Source organism: Falco peregrinus, chromosome 2 (assembly GCF_023634155.1).
Source record: "Falco peregrinus isolate bFalPer1 chromosome 2, bFalPer1.pri, whole genome shotgun sequence".
NCBI lineage: Eukaryota > Metazoa > Chordata > Aves > Falconiformes > Falconidae > Falco > Falco peregrinus.
Window position 1 is genome coordinate 32,201,829 of NC_073722.1, and position 9,785 is coordinate 32,211,613.

Genomic DNA, 9,785 nt, shown 5'->3' on the forward strand with positions numbered 1-9,785 from the left:
ATACTGCCTATTCACACTTTGTTCGTAATGATTGCCTAAAATACAAAGCAAATAAAATCTACCAGATGCAGCAAATTCTCTTGAGCCTAAGAAAGCAAAATTGTAATGTTGCAAATGTAAATGCTGGCATTGCAGCTTAATACACATATAAACCAAGCAATCTATATTGTGTGATCATCATTTTTTAGGAAAGGCTGGAGCCCAGAGACTAGCAAATGTTCTCATCTGCAGTGTATCAGCAGTTCTCAGTCTTCAGCTGCTGTATAGATAATAATTCTAATTGAAGAATCATTACATGAATCCATATGTGAATGATAGATGGGCTATAGCCTTTTGTTCATGATGCTTTAAAAACTGAGTTGCTGTTTTCACTGTTATAAGGGGTGATTAGTTTGCCTTTTTTTTGGTTTTTTGTTGTTTTTTTTTTTTAAAAAAAAAAAGCAACATTTTAATCAACCTGGTCTGACAGGATTTGGAATCTGAAGGAAAAACAATTTCTGTAGCTGACAATTTTTTAAAACAATAGCTATTTAAAGGCTTGAATTGGTTACAAAGTGACTCTCCACAGAGAGAACCTTTGTTCAAATGTTTTTAATTCTAAAACCAGTGCTTGAAAAATTGTGCTGTGTGCTGTGTAATAATTGTTTTTCATGTATTATACTTTTTTCCCTCAAAGATAACAGTGTACACTTCAGTGCAGTTTAATCATTCATTTTTAAAATCACAGTTAAAAAGGCATTTGCTCGGTTGCTCATCAAGCATCTGTCATATCAAAGAACTAGTAATATATTTATCTTGATGGATAAGCTTCAGTGTTCTGGACCAAGTTCAGTGTAACTGGACCAAGCTTTCAATACTCTTTTGGGGATCCTAAAGTCCAGTTCATGATGTAATTAAGATCGGTGTGATAATTATATCTGCTGCTGAACAGGAGTCTTTCATCATACCACATTTCAACTAAATTCTTTAGCACGGCATCAAAGCTGATCCAGTTCAGAAGCTGAATTGCTTTCTTAACATGGATGGTGGAATTTAATTTGCCTTTAGATCCTGAATTCAAATCCAGGCTGACTCAGCTATAGCAAAATTACAACTGCTTGGTTTTTAACCTAATGTGAATAGAAAGAATAGGGTGGTTTCAGATGGGTGCGGCTTTTCCTATTGTCTCAAAGAGCCGCAGACATTCTGCTGCCATCTTACACTTACTGCTGGTTGGCGGGGGGTGGGGGGTGGGCAAGTTGGTCTTGTGCAAAGAACACAACAGCGACAGAGTTGTGTGCATTATTAATCTTTTTCTAGGCCTCCCAAGTAGGAATGTACCGGTTCATTGAGAATTCAAGACAACATGTAGTGTTTCTACTGACCTGTTCTCTCCAAAAGCAGCTTCTCAGGTGCATTTCTTGTGATGGAAGCGTACCAGGGGAGCAAGGGCCAAAACACAGGGAAAAGGAACAAGGTCTCCCAACATTCTGGAAGGTTTCTGGATTGCTTGTATGTGTTTGGCTTTTGCGATGTATAAAGCTCATATTGCTATGTAAACTCTTGAAAAAAATGTTTGCAGACATTCTGGTCCCTTACCTGAGCTGTTTCTGAGCTGAATGCAGAGCAGTGACCCCGCCGCAGGCAGCCATGCCGTGGGTTCTGCTTGCAGGAGGAGGATGCAGTGCCCAAGCAGGAGAAAGTGTTCCTGCTTTGCTTTGATATTGGGCTGCCAAGCAGATAGGACAAATAGAACTAGTTTGCAGACACAAATGGTGCTGAGCAGTTAATCCTGTAACTAGTCTTTTAGAGTCTGAGGAAGTGCAGGTGGAAAGAGTGCTTAGTTTGGTCTGTAATATGTCAAACGAGGAACGTAGCTATTGAGGGCACGAAGCTGTCTGCCAAGCTACAGGGGAGTACCTTTAAAAAAAATCTGCAACATATTGTATAAACTCTTGATTAAATACAAGTCTTCTTACTACTCTCATTGTCATCCTCTGGAACCCTCTATAACGAAGCTACAGTCCAGGTTCTGGCTTTGATTCTGCACAGCATCTGTTTCAACAGTTGTAGAGGAATTGAAAATGACTTAGCAGGTAGAGGAGCTTGGGATACAAAGATACATTTTTAAACAGAAGATATGGAAAGTGTCTAGGAAGTTTATAAAAACAGAAATAGCCTGAAATGCTTGCTGTGCAGCTGAGGCGGCAGTGAGTCTCTAGCAGGGTCTGAGTGTGCACAGTAGTCTTGACCTGCTTGCTGCACAGTGCAAGCACCAGAGAAGACTGTCAAAGTAAAGCTCTCATTTCACTGCGGTAGCAGCCTGCTCTCTAATAGTATTCATTTCCAGTACTCTGTTCTCCCCTCACACCACTGAGTAATTTTTTGGGGTGGGTTATTTCTAGCAGACTTTGCTGTACTAGTGCATCAGAGAAAGGATAGGGAGGAGGAAGGATGCCTACCAGTGCATTGCCATCCCCACTGATGCAGAACTTCATATGCAAGAAGTCAACTGGAGCACACAAAGGCAGCAGGTGCAAGTGCACATGCTGCTAGCTCTTTTTGTTGAAGGGTTTATAATCAGTAAATGGGTTTGAATACAAAAATATTTTTTAATAATGATATAACTGATGCTATTAAAACTCAAGCTCATATTCCATGCAGATGGCACAAACTGTCACGCTCTGGTTTTCTCTTTGGTTTTGTTTCTATAAATTTCAGCTGAATGTTGAATTTGTGTCAGGGCAGCACTTCAGGTTTCAGAAAAGATGCACACCATGTCAGTCTTCTAGCAGTAGATGGTTTTGTCAGGCCTCGCAGTTCCTCTCCGCTCTCTGAAGGCATGCTTAGGAGTTCCAGCCTCACTGGCACCCAGCCCTGTTGAAGCGAGGTATTTCTCAGGGGCTCTGTGTCTTCAGAAAGAATGTGTTGTGGCTGCTGGAGGTCTTTGTAGGCTACATATACTCTTCCCAGTGCCTTGTTGTGACTGCATGCAGTGAACTCTGGATCCACGGGCTCATATACAGGTAAATAGTTTTTACGCTCTTCTTGCACTGAGATGGGCAGCACACATGCTTCATTATTGCTCATGCACCCTTATCAGTATTAAAAGTTGTGGTGAGTGAAATACTACTGCCACCTTCAGCAAGGCTGTAAGGCATGTGTGGATTTGCTAATGGAGTGGAGTGGGGCTAAGAGCGTTTCAGCTCCAGTGATGGTAACCCTTGTGCTCCAAATAATGAAATGCCATTGCACCGCCAAGCGAGGCAGAGGCTGCAGTGGCCCTTCTGCGGGTGTAAACGAGGCAGAAGTGAACTGTGCAGCTGGCCTTGGGTTGTTTGGTCTGCTGATCCCAAAGGGAGTTGTGTTTTCTCTTTTCTAGATGCAGCGGATCTGCAGCGGGCTCAGGAAGAAGAGGCAGTAACAACGTGTGTTTGTCATGGAAGCAAGTAGCTGTGACTCACAAGGCTCCTGGGGCACTGCTTCGCAGAGTTAAAAGACGCTGTTTTCATTTAGTCGCTATATAACTGCATTTATGAGTCTCACTGTTCGCTTTGTTCTCACATAAGCCTGTCTTCCTGCATTTCTAGGCCCTAATTTTCCCCTACCTTGCACTTCCTGTAGATTTTTACATCCATGCAAGCGGTGTTAAAACTCAGCTCTTTTGATGTGAGAGTGTTTAGCATATATGCTGCATTTACTTGGCACAAGCATAGAAGGCCATAGCAGGGGCAAGGCAGCGGGGAATCAAGCCAGTTGTTTACATCTCCCTCCAAAGGACTGGTAGGTCAAACATCCTTCTCCTGTCCACAATACTCTGCCATTAACAGCTGTTAGTGAGTGTTAGCGCATCATATTTTTTTCCCCTCGAGGCTGAGCACATTATCTCTACAACACTCCAGCACCTTGCTGGGAACATGCCACAGTTCTGTTTTCAGAGTGTTTTGTTAATGCTAGTGACCTTGGTGGTGCGACCACAACACCTGCTTTACCTGATAAGATCATTAATTTTTTTTTCTCTGCAGCCTTTGTGTTGAGCCTAAGCAAATCTTCATTTGTACCTGGAAAACATTGCTGAACATCAGCTTACTGGAGCACTGACCTGTATCTCCCGGTATTTTTTAAGGTGTTAAATAGGCAATTAGAAGAAATCACTTCAATAAAAGCAGAATGAACACAAGCCTCTCGTTAGCTGCAATGGAGCAAGACGGTATTGGAATCAATCGCGCAGCTTTTCAGCTGTCACTCTGCTGCAGCAGCAGCTGTCTGTCAGTCGAGGTGACAGCAGAGAACTGATCTATACTCTTCTCTGAGCTACAGAGATAAGCTGCACACGCACAATGCATTCCCAAAATAAACACATCAGGAAGAGCAAGGTATTTTTTTAATGATAAATCTTCTCACCCTTCCAACAGTTCCCCCTCCCTCCTCCTTTGTTAGTTTACCAGGTTGCTGTCACCCCCTGCCTCTTTTCTTACAGGGGCCATGTGTTCTCCTTCTGCCTTTTACCTTATGGGTTTGTTTTTCTGCATGCTGCCGCTTTGTATTTCTGCGGCTGCACCCACCTTCTGCATCTCACCGTCTGTTGCATCCTGCCTTCGGACAAGGTGGGCCTGTCCGCAGAGAAGATGCAGGAGGTACTGCCTCCCAGGCCAGCGTGACCGCAGCTGGCAGTGCCACGGCTGCAGCTGGTGTCCGTAAAATGCTGATTGGAATTGCTTGGAGAAGAACTAAATGGGTCTGAAACTCAGTGTGGAGTAAAGGAGTTGTAACTCCAGAGCTTCTGTAGGAGCTAGCCCCACTCCAAGCCTTAACCTAGCCCTTTGTGCAGGTGGGACTCCAGGGGTTTTCTATTTGCTTTTGCTTCTTTATTGAGCAGGCATGAGTTTACTAAATGAGAAGGTCCCCTCCCCACTGTTTGCTCCAGTTTTGTGGCTCCTCCACAGCAGTGCTGATATTTACATGTACAGGGCAGTCCTGCAGCTCTCCTCTCTCTTCCTCACCCCTGGATGTAGAGAAATGAATTTCCTTGGCAGAAATCCTGCGCTACATACAGATCTTGCTACGTGGCCCCATGCACAAGTATATCCTGCTCGTATGTCCTGCATGACAGGGCTCTTCAGGCTGCTTTGCTCTCCAGTCACACTGGGGTCGAGGTTGCTGCTGTTTTTCTGCCTTATTCTACAGTAGCAGGCATTTGTATTTAGGTGTCTGTGAGTCTTGGATGACCTCATTTCATCAGTAAAATATAGCAGTGTAAGCACTGTGTCATGAAAGTGCAGGGGATGGTGGTGGCTCAGAAGATTGATCGTGTCACTGCTCCAGACTAAGAGCACACACGTCATGAGGGACTTACTTCAAGGCCTTCCCAAAAAGACCAGTAGAAACTAGCAGCTGGCAGAAAAAGAGGAAAAGGTGATCTCAGAGAAACCTTTACATGTACAAAAAAGACTTAAATCTTTTCAACGAAAAATTAAATTTAATTTTTTATTTTATGATCTTGGTTGTATAACATTTGCGTGTATTTTTTAGTTCTGCCTGAGGTCTACAAAGGCTGACATGGAAAGCATGGATTTCTCCATCATTCTGTGAGATGGAGCCAAGTAAGTATCTGTATTGGGTCTGGCTGATCCCCACAGCAGCCCTCAGTGCTGTGCTTGTATGGGTAGCTAGGAAGGTGGTGATCACACACCAGTGCCTTGGCTGCTGCTGAGCAGCGCTGGCACAGCACCCAGGCTGCCTCTACATTTCCCCCCCACCGGCAGGCTGGGGGCGGGCAAGATCTTGGGAGGGGACACAGCCAGGACAGCTGACCCAAAGTGACCAAAGGGATATTCCATACCACATGATGTCTGCTCAGCAATAAAAGCTAAGAGAAAGGAGGAGAAAGGCGGTGGGGGACATTCATTATTTATGACATTTGTCTTCCAGAGCAACCACTATGCATACTGAAGCCCTGCTTCCCAGGAAGTGGCCAAGCATCGCCCGCTGATGGGAAGCAGAGAATAACATCTTTTGTTTGCGTTTGCTTTTGCTTCCGCACATGCGGCTTTTCTATTGCTTCATTAAACTGCATTTATCTTGACCCATTTCATCTTAGTTTCTCCCCTGCTCCGTCCTGCTGAGGAGGGGAGTGATAGAGCGGCTTGGTGGACACCTGGCATCCAGCCAAGGTCAACCCACCTCAGTATCCTCCCCATTTTATAGGTAAGAAAGTAAAGACAGAAGGATCACCCCCGAGTGCCAATTGCCTTTCGTGTAGCTGTGCTGGTTGACGCTGGTTACGCCCCTTGGTTCTGCCTCAGGAAGTCTAAAGTAGCAGGTCAAAGTCTGGTGCCCAAGACAGGCAGCTCGGGACATATGCTGTCCCTGTCCTTGTGTCTCTCTCTTTAAGGTGCAGATTACGTAAGCTCTTCCATTTTTTAACTGTTTTCTACTTAAACAAGGAAAAATATATTTTTGCCTGAATAAGGTTTTCTGTAAGATTCACAAGACCAAATGCCATGTTACGGCATATACAGGGGTAAAATCAGCAGCTCCCGCTTCCCAGGCTCGTGGTTTTGACTAGCTAGCTCCTTTGATAATTTCAAAGGGCCTAAGATAAAAGGAGCTTAGAAAATACAAAGACCTCTGATTTCCTTCTAGAGGTACAGTGGAGGAGTAGGGAAGTGACACTGAGCCATCACCATTTCTATAGCTCTCAGTTCACTGCATATACACTGCCAGAAAATGCCAGTTTTCAGGCCTGTCAACAGATATTTCTCTTAAGTATTTGAAGTATCTCAGCAATGATAATTACATAGCCTCTTGCACACTGCCAATCCTACCTTTGAAGTCTATGGTTTTAGGAAAGTTTAATACAGCTTGCTTAAAGTTAAGCAAATAACTTACCCACATGCAATAAAACTCTGGGCATATTATAAAACTTTATATATATATATATATACACACATATATATATATATACACTGTTACTTTTAGCTTCCCAGAAAACAGTGTATCTAAAATAAGATTTTGAAAGCAAAAGTTTCAGCAGTATCAGTTAGTTGGAAATGTAAAATCTCTTTCTGATTCTATCTCAGAGTAGATTGTTTTCTTTGCATTTTAACAGAGAGTGCTGAACTGCAGCAGCAGCATACGCTGCATTGATACACAAATATTTGATTTGTTTTCCAATAAGGCTGTAATTTCTGTCCAAACTTAGGGCATTGATGAGCTCTGCTTTCAATTTTACTGCAAAATCTCGACAATAAAATAAATAGAAGGCATACAAGAATACTTAAAGCCAAAAATTAAACCCTGACATTTCTAAGACATGTTTTATTAAAAAAATTCTAATAATTTAAACTGTTCTCTTGGTAAAAAATAGTGCCTTAAATCATGATCTCCTAAGCCACACTTAATCCATACCTATATAAAATTTCCCTTACGATTTCACATTTTGCATGGATGCTTTCAGTACACAAATATGTTTTCAAGATTTTTGTGAAATTCAGGTAATTTTAATAGCTAATAGAAATAACAACTGCATTCGGAGATGTCGAACATAGCAGAATTAAGTCGCTTTTCCTTCCAAGCATTACACACATGGGGTAGACAGAGAGATAAGCGGTGCACTCCACGTTGCAGGCCAGCCTGCGCTGGTGTGAGGGCTGGAACACCAGCAGGTTATTGATCACTGCCGCACAGCTGGGCCAAGCACAGACGGGTCCCAGCAGAACTCACCTGTGCCCTTTATTTAACCAACTGTTAAATGCAAGAAAGATAACCAAGGCATGAGATAAAGCAGTGCTGTTTGGGAATGCCTTTGAACAAATCCAATTACACGTTAATAGAGCTTGCAGGAGTGGGGCCTGATCCTACCGGCTGTTGACAACTAGCAAATGAACTTCAGGGGAAGCTGAGGCTCTCACTGGTACTTGGCATCAGCCTGGGCAATAACTGCAGCTCCTGGTGGACCTTAATCAAATCTCTCCACATAGGCTCTTCCCACTAATGTTTAACCTGTCTGAACTGTGGGCAAGTCTGGTTCCTCTGAGTGGAGGTTCCTAGCTAACAGGCTAACAATAAAAGGAAAAAAAGCCCCCCAAAACAACCAACCCAAACAAACAAACAACAACAACAACAAAAAAAAGGCAAATAAAAGAAGACGGGCACAGGGAACAGACAAATTAATGCATTCAAATTGTAGGCTTACTAGGGCAGCAACTGTATTGCTCCACGTCCAGGTCATGTGTGCCATTCTAGAAACCCCTTCATTGTTGGTACCCATTCAGTAACCATTCTTGTAACAATGACAAGTGCTAAGTAAAAGCCCCCAGCCCAACCCAAGAAGCCCTAGCTTGCTTCCAAAGAGCTCCCAAGAGTGCCAGTGCTATGATGGATGGCCCCCTACTTGAAATCTTCCTTCCTGAAAAGCACAAGACTGTCACTATTTGTAAGCTTTACTCACACAGGTCAGCAAATATAATAGGCAAATATGCAGAGCAAAATGCATTTTGATTGATTAGACAGGCTTTGGAGAGAAGGCACTGAGTTCTTTATTACAGATATTTATCTGATAGTCTTTTCCACTCTGCTGCTTGTTAGTGCATATGGAGGTTTTTGCATGTATTTTTAAATACTAATAACTGTGAGAGACATGGGAAAGGCTTTTCAGTGGATTTTCTTTTATTTTAATTGAAATGAGGGCAGATATAAAGCTAGCCTAATCTCATCTTTTTCAGGTCAAACCTATGTATTTTCCAAGTACTCAGGGCATTATTAAGAATCAACCTAAACTATGTCACAAAAGGTGTAACTAAGGATCCCATCTTTATAAATATTTCAAGTGTCCATTATAAAAACAAACATCAAAGTAGCAATGGCATTTCTCTTTTATCTGCATAAGCGTACTTGGGAATATTGCCTGCATTTTCCCATCTAAAATGGTCACCGATAGGTGGTGCCAACTATTTCCACATTCCACACAAGATTCTTCCTATTTGTTCCTCCAGCAAATTCTGCCTGCCTCATCTTCCTGGCAGTTCTTCCTTAAAGCCTATTACTGAACAATATGCAATTCCCAACAGATTAATCTGAATCTTTTCATATTCCTTCTTTGCTGCAATGACCCTCAGTTGCTCTTACAAGCTAGTGTCTGGGTTTTCCCCATGCTCCAGCTGGTTGCAGCCACCTGTCAAGCAGGAACTTCTGGGATTCCTGCACCCAGAGCTCTGGCTGCACTCCCGAAGAACTTACGTTTGTCTTTGTTCATAGTTTTTTGATCTTGACTGTATTTTTCCATTCTTTCTGGAAATGGGTCTTAACGTTGCTCCAAAACAAATAAATCATTTTCACTCAAACTCATCTTTAATACAACTTTTTAAAAATTCTGCTTCCGAAAGCAAAAGGGAAAATGTAAAGAAAGGAAAAGGTCGTATAAAGTAAAGTTGGTCAAATGGTATAGAATAACTCTGGTGGCTTCATTCTTTTATCTTAAGCAAGGATATTATTTTAGCTCATTGATTCAGAATTCGAAGTGATAGGTGTTTTTTGTTTTCAGTGACTGTCTGGTTCATAGCAATATGCTGTTATTCCAGCTAGCAGATGCTGTAGTGCTAGTTCTTCTACTGCAAGTCATGGTGTTAGATTTGCAGCGGTGGGGAGGACAAGGCTCGTCACTGTTCAGCTGTCAGCATTGCAGGTGGCGTTGTCCTGAGCCCTCTGCAGGAGCCAAGAAATACCAGTGACTGCTGGACCAGAGAAGGACCGCATGAACCCAGCCTCCACACCAGAGACCAGCTACCTCCTTTTGTAGCTGATAT